Here is an 8169-nt window from a genome sequence, read left to right on the forward strand (position 1 = left end):
ACGCACTCATGCCTTTGGATTGGGGAGGCACAGGGTTTAGTCTCTTGTTCCAGTCATTCTTGCATTATTTAGCTAGTGTGAACCAGCTTCAACAGGAGAGATTGAGGGAGCCCCAGACTGGAATATCCCAGAACTCACTGGTTAGAGCACTCTCCTGAGAGGTGGGTGACCTTGGGCAAGTCATTTCATGTCTCTGTGCCTCAGTTTCCCCATCTGTAAAATAGTGATAATACCTCCTTTATAAAGCACTTTGAGAGAAACAATGTTGACAAGTGCTATAGAGGAGCTAGATAGTACTTTATTTGGCAAAAACAAGATTTGGGGGTTTTGTTGTTTTGTTTTTTAAACGTCTCTGTTACATACCACAGGCAATGCAGCTATGCTGGTTTGTTTTCTACTCATGCATTTTCCATAAAATTGCTTACCAGATTCTGGTTGTAAAAAATTTTCATTACAGGTTCAGCTGCGTATGGCAAAAAAGACCTCGCCTGATGTTAAAAGGCAAGGATTAATTTGATTTTTGGATGATCAAAACTGAGGGTGAGTTTGCAGCACTGGCAGCTGGAAAAATCCATGTTTTCACTTCTAAAGGGAACCAATATATTTATCTGTTTGTTTCATAGCACTGCACTCCCCTTTATTTCAAGAGTTCAAGGCATGAATTCTGTGTTTTGTCCTGTATTTTTTCCTTCCATTTTGACATATCAGTTCAATAGTGTTTCACAGAAACTGTCCTTTTATTTATGCTTTTACCATTCCTATGTGTGCCAAAAGAGAGGCAGGACTGGTATAGTAAAACATTCCTTTTAAACAGAAAAACAAAAAAACTCAAACCACCATGGCAAATGGACAGTGGCAAAAATCTGTCAATGTTTTTACTGGATAAAGAATGCCATCTGGTGGAATAACACCACACCAGCTGTTGTGATCTGGGAGATGAATATGTGGGTTGGGGGAGACTTCTTTCTTAGGGAAAAATAGCTTGTCTTCCTACTAGATAGATTCTGGATCAATCAGATACTGCTGACCTTGTCTGCCTTAAAAGCTAAATACAGAGCTGAAGAATGAATGTTGGCACATCAGTAGATTTTGAACCTTGACAGAACAGAAGCTTTATTTAATTTGATCAGCTCACACAAGAGATTTTAAATTGCCCTTAGCAAAGACACACTGGCATTCGCTCATAGATTTTTGAAGGCTAATGTTATTTATGGTGTATAAGCTAACTATATTTTATGTGTTCAAATGAAATGAAACAATCTCTTGTGCCTTACCCTTGAATTAGCCTTCATGAGGCTCATTACAAGTCTACTGGATTATTCACCAATAAAGAAACCTACCTTAAAATCCTACTCCTTCTGAGAACCAAACAAACATTGTATCATTTAAAATAAAACAATTACTCTACATGGATTTCAATTTGACTCTAAGGGTAATGAGTCTGTTTCCATCAAGCAGCTGTTTTGCAAAAGTAGGTTACACAACTGTAAAGAAAATATGTCCATCTTTAAATTGTTCTTCTTTGCCTTATAGGAAAGAGGATATAAAATATACTCATCACAAAATCCCCTGTGGCTTATCTCTCCCTCAGTTTCCCTCAGATTGTGCAATTAAAGTAAGGATTATTAACATATATGCTGAGATCTCTTTTTAAAACAAATCAAAAGCAGTTTTGCATTCATGAAGATTTCTTTCCTCTTCTCTGTTGAAGGAAAGCAAAAGAAGGTTAATTTTATTTTTTTCCCTACGCTGCCTGGAAGAAGGGAACAAAGACCTTTGCTGCTGTGATATTGTCTTCAGTCTTATTTTCTACCTCTAAGGAAAATCTTATGCTCTTAGGGCCACATCCTGCTCCTACTGAAGTTAATGACAAAAATCTCCATTTACTTTTATAGTGAGGGATCAGCCCACCCCACCCTCCAGAATCTCAACCCTTAATTCTCACCTGTTTTTTTGTCACATGGGCCAAATCCTTCAAAGGTGCTAAATACCAGCAATATTCACTGATTTTAGCAGGAGTTGCATGCACTTGGCCCCACAACATTCCACATTAAAACCATAGGGGGTGGATAATGTTACAAGGATAGCCTTCCTGAGTTTCTCCCTGAAGATTCTATTGAGGGGGCAGTGAACCCCCTTTCTTCTGTTCCCTCCCCCTGTCCTGAATAGTCTTCAGGGTTTGCCCCAAAGCTTTCAAGTCAATGGAGCTGTGAAAATGTACACAGGCTGATAATCTGCACCTATGTTTTTCATTTAATCTTCTCCACACTATTAAAGAGCAGTTCTAGTCATTAGTATTTCTCATTTACATTGCAGTGGCACCCAGAAGGGATATTATAATCTATATAATAAGATTCCAGGATTGTCACTCTGTCTGTCACTCTGAAGCCTAAGCCAAAAATGCCTAGAGAGTCAGTGTAAAGAGATGGGAATAGCTACAAGCCTGGCTGAGAGCTCATTTTGTTTAGAATATCACCAGGTTGAACCATCACTGGGATTTGCATCTGTTAGTATCCAATCTTAAATTATCAGCTTGTCACAGATCCTAGCAGGTGCTGCTTCCTAGCCACCTATTAGGACGGATTGTGAGGGGAACCCAAGCCTCTGATGCTCTGGATCCCTGAGGTGTTTGAAGCTCCTGGAGCCTGAATGGAGTCCAGCCGCTTCCCCAACGTCAGGGTCCCTAGGCACATTCTTTGGGCACAAGACCTTCTTCCATCTGGCACTCCCCTATGAGTGATGAAACCTGCTCTCCAGCCACCTAGCCATTCTGGCGCAGTGCTCATCCCTCAAACTCCCCAATACTGAGACGCATCCCTCCCTCAGAACTCCACCCAAAAGGTGTAACACTTCTGGCTTACAGTTTAACTCTCTCGGAGGAATGCTAGTTGTGAAGCAGTCAACACACACACACACACACACACAGATGTTGCCCAGTCTTTATGCTTGTTATATTTAACCATGTAAAGCAGAGGAAAGCACAGATCACACAAAACAATACAACATCCTAAATGCAATGTCCCTCACTAGCTCACCCTACCCTTGGGAGTTCTTGCGGGCTCTTATGTGCTCTGTCAGGCAGGCAGTCAGGCAAGGCACCTCTTGCTTACCCTGCCGCTCTGTTTTCAAAATGGCTGCCACTCTGTAGTTCAGGGCAGCAGAGACACTGTGAATGGTGACTGGGAAAAATGAGGGGGAGCAGGGTACTGCGGGGAGCAGGAGGCAGATTATGGCATTGCAGGGGAATAAGGTACAGTGGGGGCAGAAGGGAGTTTGAGGGGGGACAGAGGACAATGATGGCATGAGAGATGGAGTGACTGGATGGCAGCTCCCCAGCCTGGGGGTAGTGCTGAGTAAGAGGTGTCCCTTCCAGGCAGCCAGGGGAAGTCAGTATCGCAGTTGTTTCCAACGCTCATAAACTGATGGCAAGTCAAAGGATTTTGGTGCCTGAAGGAGGAGCTGTCATGATAACACAAAAAGTTGCACCAATCCCACAATAGTGCATTGTACATCTGTTCCTGTGTATGTATCCACAATCATATCTGTTTACTTTTCTGACTAAAATGTGGTTTTTAGACTGGTTTTTAACTGCTTGATTCTACTCTAGCTGGTGCATTAGTAATGGAATTGATACCTGTAGTTCAACACACAGAACCTTTATTTCTGTTGATGTGCAAACCAAAAAGAACACAAAGTACCTCTCTGATCCCAGGGTGGATTGACTGAGCTGGCCCTCATGCTTTAGAATATAAAGTAAGGGTACATCCAGACTACCTGCCGGATGGACAGGTAGCGATCGATCTATCGGGGATTGATATATCGTGTCTCATCGAGATGCGATATATCGATCCCCGAACGCGCTCCCGTCGACTCTGGAACTCCACCAGGGCGAGCGGCAGAAGTGGAGTTGACAGAGAAGTCGTAGCCATCGATCCTGCGCCACAAGGACGGAAGGTAAGTTGAAATAAGATACATCGACTTCAGCTACACTATTCCCATAGCTGAAGTTGTGTATCTTACATTCCCCCGCCACAGTGTAGACCAGGCTTAACAAGGGGGTGGGGGACTGAAGGGGAGGATGAAAATTCCCTTCTCGGCTGGTCATTCCATAACCGTGCTTTATGTGGTCCTGTGCACTTCCTTGTGGAGCAGCTAGTGCTACCCCATCAGAAACAGGATACAGGACTTGACCAACCATGGTATGACAAATCCTATGTCACAGGGAAAAATTAGTGTATTGTGCACTGGCCTGTTTGTTAAAACAGAAGTAATCCCTTTGAGTGTGTTTAAAGTACTACATGATGAGGATTAAAGAAGCAAAAACCAAGAGCAGAAGTACACAGTGTTGTAGCCTCGTTGGTCCCAGGATATTAGAGAGACAAGGGGGGTGAGGTAATGTCTGTTATTGGACCAACTTTTCTGTTGGTGAAGGAGACAAGCTTTTGAGCACATTTCCCAGACCTGAAGAAGATCTCTGTATAAGCTCAAAAGCTTGTCTGTCTCACCAACAGAATTTGGAACAATAAAAGGATATTACCTTACCCATCCTGTCTGTGTAGGAGCCAAAAGTGTCGATCCACCACCATTGCACATCTCCTTCCTCAGAGTGTAGGCAGATCAAGTATGTTCTGACAAGCTTCATGCACACATACCTACTCTGTGAGCCATTGTCTGTGGGAACTATGGGGTAAAGTGCATCCCCGTGGACACACAAATGCCTCGTCTACACATAGTTTTTGTACTGGTATAACTAGGTCAGTTAGGAAGGATGATTTTTGCTTAGTTAGATCAGTACAGTGAAAGCAGTACACATTTCTAGTGTAGACAAGGCCTAAGTAGCAGTCCCTGTGCTTCCTCAAGAACTGTGATTATCCCTGGCTTTGTGTACACGTTGGCCCCAAACTCTTCTCCCTCAGCCCTCCCCACAAGGACCAAGAATAGCCCAGCTGCTGGATTTTGAGATGGGGGAAAGTGTTTCTATTCTTTGGTAAAAATTCCAAATAGAAAATGAAAAGGGATCCAGTAGTCAGCTCTGGGTATTTCCTATCTCTGTGAGGCCCTGATGCATGAGGCCTCCTGTCTCCATGGAGACGAATCTGTGATGTGCATTGTCTCCAGTAGCCCTGGAAAGTGTCACGTATGATGTGCAAGAAGGAAAAGATAATGCCTGGTGGGAGGGGTGGTGCACCCTGTCTTCATGGGGAAGGAAGAAGCAGAGAGAAGAGAATTTGCTGTAAAGCTCAGGCCCCCCCCAGGACAACAGTAAAGGAAAGGTGGGGGGATTCTCCTACTGCTTTGCCTCACAGTTGTAAAGGAGGTGTCCTGTGAGTATAGCCTGCTCCGTGTCCTCTCAGACCAGACGGCAGGGAATGGGACACAAGGGAAGGATTATTGTACCCATTTCAGCTTAGAGATGGTGCTTGTGCCACATGAGCTGAGACAGCCCTCTGCTGCCTCTTCAAGACTATGCTGACTCTGCCTTCTGTTCTCCACATTCCCACCTGTCCCCTGGGGCATTCAGAAAGTCGATGCCGATAGTGATGTGGGGCAACTGCAGCCTCTGTGAGAAAGGGAGGCTGGCCCAGCTGCATGGGGCCCAGAGTTTACTGGTAATCGTAAGAGAGACACTGGGCTTTCTGCACAGGAGATGGCAGTAGGAGCTGTCAGTGCCCAGAGATTGCAGCTACTGCACCAACACTGACCCCATTCAGCCGCCCCCATTGCATGCCAGTCATTGCCATCCCTGTGGTTGTGCTCCATTATTCTGATATGCTGGATATCAGGGGCAAGAAATTCAGTGAGCATCCACTCAGGGCTGCCATTTACCTCCTCACAAGGCCCAGCCTAGACGACAGCATGGCAATCCTTTTCATCTCGGCAGTGGGCACCGTCATGATTGATGGCTACTGGGCAGAGCTTGTGGTGGCAGCAAAACCTCAGCACACAGAGCACCAGGATGAAAAGGATGAGTAATACAGTGACAAAGCAGTTGACTGCACCCTCACCATGATCTGTGTTACCACAGCAACATCCTCCTTGCTGCGACGCTTCTCTGTTGCTTCCATAATCACTTTGTGTGTGTTGTGACTGGGATATTCTGCTGCATTTCCTCCAAAGCTCTCTACAGTTGCGTCTCTCCTTTTGTGAGAAGAATCCTACTTGGAGAATGCAGGATCCACTTGCCTTGTTTACATAAGAGCACACAAGTTCAGATGTTGCTTCTGAAAGCATCTTGTAGCTCCATCATTCTGCTCTAGTGGGTTTTCCAAAATGAGGACCAGTGGGCATGGATCCTACAGAATGCTCTAGGTGTGGCCTACTGCCTCTTCATGATCAAATCCATCCACATGCCTACTATGAAGAATTGCACCTGATGTATTGGCTTTTCTGGTGGCTGATGTGCTTTATATATTCATCTCTCCTTTCCTAGCCCAATCTAGGGGGAGTATTATGGAGGTAGCAACTCTCCACCCCTCAGACTCTGACATAAATGAAAAGATTATTTTTGGTACTGAAGGTTGCAAATTTAAACTCCTCTCCCTTGGATCTCTGTAACAAGGCGTGCAAGATCCTAGGATTAGGGGATATCCTCAGTCCAAGTTTCCTTGTAACATCCTGACACAAATTTGATATTCAAGTACAGTCATCCAACGTCTATGTTGTTGCTAGCACTATACCTTATGGCCTTAATCTTCTAGGAACCTTTGGTGTCAGGGCATTGCTACAGATAGGCCAACCAGCTCTACTGTACTTGGTGCCCTGTATGCTTATCACTAGTCTTTTTGTTGCTCTTTGGTGCCAGGAGCTCACATTATTCTGGAGAGGTCGTGGCTTTGAGAAGAACCAGCTCATCTCCCTTTGGAGTAGGCTCCTGCCAGCTATTCACATCTCTCAAATAATCCTATGCGCCAACATCTCAACAAGAGAGAGAGAGCAAGAAAAGACCGATCCCATACTCAGCTGAAAAAGACCACAGAAATGAGTGATCACAAAGTGAACACAAGTGAGCTCAGTTCCATGCTGTATACAGAAGAACCAACAAGCCAAACTGAAGGTGACCGTGTGCGAGAAATCTTCTGAGCAGAAAAGAGCAAATTGAACTAGATAATGCAACTCACTGGATTAGATCATATGATCACAAACTTCAACGTCCCTCATCATGTGTGTGAAATAGAGGATGATTTAAAAGGTTTCTCATCTATGATTGTCAGTGATCATTTTAGTGGCCATTGCCTTCTTGTTTTCTATGTCATTTTTCCAGGTTTGAATTAAGGCAGCAAGCTGGGAAGGAAATTACAGAAGCCCTAGCACTATCAGCAGCAAGCAGGGGTCATTACTACTACCGCCCTCCCCCCACCACAAAAGGGTCTGTGCTCCCCTCTGAAATTGAAGGATTCCACAACTGTGGCTTTCATAGGTTCCAAAGATCAGCCGTTGGTACCATAGGGAACAATAGGGAAAAAAATGACAAAACTTCAGCCCTTGCAATCGTGTTACCTTTTCATAGCTAGGCCAAGAACCTTGCTAAAAACAAACCAACCTGAGGTTATCCTTTACATTTATCAGCCCTCAAAATTAGGGCAGGGTATTGTGGCCATAGATTTCACAGACTCCAAAGGCAAGTTCAGCTTGTGTTGGCCTGGTTTGGTTATCTGATACCTTTGTTCACTAGGTTCATCTACTAGTCACGGGGTTGCAGTTGTTCCTGCCTTCCTTCTGAGATAGGCAACCAGAACATCTTCCTGAAATCTGACCCAAAAAGTCATCTGAGCCCTAGAGGCACTGTTTAATGTCTACTTAGTATCTGGCAGAAAGCCAACCAGGGGAAGGAAGTCTTCAGATGAGTGGGCTGGACCGGCTCCAAGATCTAACCACCCTACCCACAACCCCCAGAGTGATGTTTCCCTTCTCCAATGGTCAGGTTATCTGGCAGAAGGAAATAAGTGGTTGAGGTTGTGATTATGGCCTATGGACTCATCTACTCTCAAGAGGGGCCGAGCTCATCTCCAGAAAGTATCCTTGCTAGTGCAAAGAGTGGAGAAGAGCCCATTTAGCCCTTATCTAGGAGTTGCCCTAAAAAGTCCCTTCCTGAAATCCAACTGCAAATCACAGAAAAACCAGGAAAGGAATCTTCATTCAATGACAGGTAGCTCTCGCTATGTCCCTGCC

The 8169-nt window shown here is 44.6% G+C and overlaps 1 pseudogene; it reads left to right on the plus strand.

Annotated features, from left to right (window-relative positions):
• Positions 1 to 5528: 5528 nt before the first annotated feature.
• On the plus strand, positions 5529 to 6964 carry LOC116828918 (signal peptide peptidase-like 2B; annotated as a pseudogene).
• The last annotated feature ends 1205 nt before the right edge of the window (positions 6965 to 8169 follow it).

The sequence above is a fragment of the Chelonoidis abingdonii genome, chromosome 6, assembly GCF_003597395.2.
Source record: "Chelonoidis abingdonii isolate Lonesome George chromosome 6, CheloAbing_2.0, whole genome shotgun sequence".
Taxonomy (NCBI): domain Eukaryota; kingdom Metazoa; phylum Chordata; order Testudines; family Testudinidae; genus Chelonoidis; species Chelonoidis abingdonii.